The following is a 2,500-nucleotide window of genomic DNA, read 5'->3' as shown; positions in this document are numbered from 1 at the left end:
TGCAGCAGAAATGCATGTGCAGTCAAAAAATTGAATATTTTTCACGGATAGACCCCGTGAAACGCTAGAAATTGGCGGGGATGTGTCTCTTGTGGCTCACGGGGCTGTTAGGGTGGCACAGAAATCCCTCGGAATGGGAAAAAACGGGTCATTTTCGTGTCGCCACATTGCATGCGAACCGCATGAAACTTCCAGAGGCATTTGCAGCAGGAATGCATGTGCACTCAAAAAATGTGATATTTTTCACGGAGAGACCCCGTGAAACGCTAGAAGTGGGCGGGGATGTCTCTCTTGTGGCTCACGGGGCTGTTAGGGTGGCACAGAAATCCCTCGGAATGGGAAAACGGGTCATTTTCGTGTCGCCACATTGCATACGAACCGCATGAAACTTCCAGAGGCATTTGCAGCAGGAATGCATGTGCACTCAAAAAAGTGAATATTTCTCACGGATAGACCCCGTGATACGCTAGAAATTGGCGGGGATGTCTCTCTTGTGGCTCACGGGGCTGTTAGGGTGGCACAGAAATCCCTCGGAATGGGAAAACGGGTCATTTTCGTGTCGCCACATTGCATGCGAACCGCATGCAACTTCCAGAGGCATTTGCAGCAGAAATGCATGTGCAATCAAAAAAAATTGATATTTTTCACGGATAGACCCCGTGAAACGCTAGAAATTGGCGGGGATGTGTCTCTTGTGGCTCACGGGGCTGTTCGGGTCGCACAGAAATCCCTGGGAATGGGAAAACGGGTCATTTTCGTGTTGCCACATTGCGTACGAACCGCATGAAACTTCCAGAGGCATTTGCAGCAGGAATGCATGTGCACTCAAAAACTTCTATATGTTTCACGGATAGACCCCGTGAAACGCTAGAAATTGGCGGGGATGTGTCTCTTGTGGCTCACGGGGCTGTTAGCGTGGCACAGAACTCCCTCGGAATGGGAAAAGGGGTCATTTTCGTGTTGCCACATTGCATAGGAACGCCATGAAACTTCCAGAGGCATTTGCAGCAGAAAGGCACGTGCACTCAAAAATTTTAATATTTTTCACGCATAGACCCCGTCAAACGCTAGAAGTTGGCGGGGATGTCTCTCTTGTGGCTCACGGGGCTGTTAGGGTCGCACAGAAATGCCTCGGAATGGGAAAACGGGTCATTTTTGTGTGGCCACATTGCATAGGAACGGCATGAAACTTCCAGAGGCATTTGCAGCAGGAATGCATGTGCACTCAAAAACGTCTATATTTTTCACGGATAGACCCCGTGAAACGCTATAAATTGGCGGGGATGTCTCTCTTGTGGCTCACGGGCGCTGTTAGTTAGGGTCGCACAGAAATCCCTCGGAATGGGAAAAGGGGTCATTTTCGTGTTGCCACATTGCGTACGAACGGCATGAAACTTCCAGAGGCATCTGCAGCAGAAATGCATGTGCACTCAAAAACGTCTATATTTTTCACGGATAGACCCCGTGAAACGCTAGAAATTGGCGGGGATGTGTCTCTTGTGGCTCACGGGGCTGTTAGGGTCGCACAGAAATCCCTCGGAATGGGAAAACGGGTCATTTTCGTGTTGCCACAATTGGCATACGAACGGCATGAAACTTCCAGAGGCATTTGCAGCAGAAATGCATGTGCACTCAAAAACGTGAATATTTTTTCACGGATAGACCCGTCAAACGCTCGAATTTGGCGGGGATGTTTCTCTTGTGGGTCACGGGGCTGTTCGGCTCGCACAGAACTCCCTTGGTCCACCTGATTCGTGCATACAGGCAGCAACTAAAACTCTGTAAACCTGCTGTGAGGACATCTAAACAGTGGACCAGTGAGGCTGTGGAAGATTTGCGGGCGTGCTTAGACTGTACTGACTGGGATATGTTCACGACTGCTACCAATAGTCTGGATGAACTCACAGAGGCTGTGTACATCAGCTTCTGTGAGGACTGCTGTATCCCAACACGTACCAGGGTGAACTTTAACAACAACAAGCCCTGGTTCTCAGCAAAGCTCAAAAGGTTGAGGTTGGAGAAGGAGGAAGCGTTTAGGAGTGGGGATAGAGACAGATTCAAGGAGTCGAAGAACAGGTTTAGCAAAGCGGTGAGAGAGGCTAAACGACTGTACTCAGAGACACTAAAACACCAGTTCTCTACTAACGACGCTGCTTCTGTCTGCCAAAGGGCTCAGGCACATCACCAACTACAAACCCAGAGCGCCCCACACCACTAACGACTCCCGCCTAGCCAACGACCTGAACGAGTTCTACCGTAGATTTGAAAGACAATTGGACTGTCCTGAACCACCCCTTCCCACCCAAGAGGCCCCATCCCCCACCCATACTACAGAAACGACTCTCTCCTTTCAGGAGGGAGAAGTTAATGGGCTTTTCAAGAGGCAGAATCCACGCAAAGCAGCCGGGCCGGACTCTGTCTCTCCAGCCACCCTCAGGCACTGCGCTGACCAGCTGTCTCCGGTGTTCACCAACATCTTTAACACCTCCCTGGAGACATG

This window comes from Petromyzon marinus, unplaced genomic scaffold (genome assembly GCF_048934315.1).
Source record: "Petromyzon marinus isolate PM22_M1 ecotype Great Lakes invasive population unplaced genomic scaffold, UKy_Petmar_22M1.pri1.0 PM_G_Scaffold_21, whole genome shotgun sequence".
Classification (NCBI taxonomy): Eukaryota; Metazoa; Chordata; class Hyperoartia; order Petromyzontiformes; family Petromyzontidae; genus Petromyzon; species Petromyzon marinus.
Note: the sequence above shows the minus strand (reverse complement) of the source record.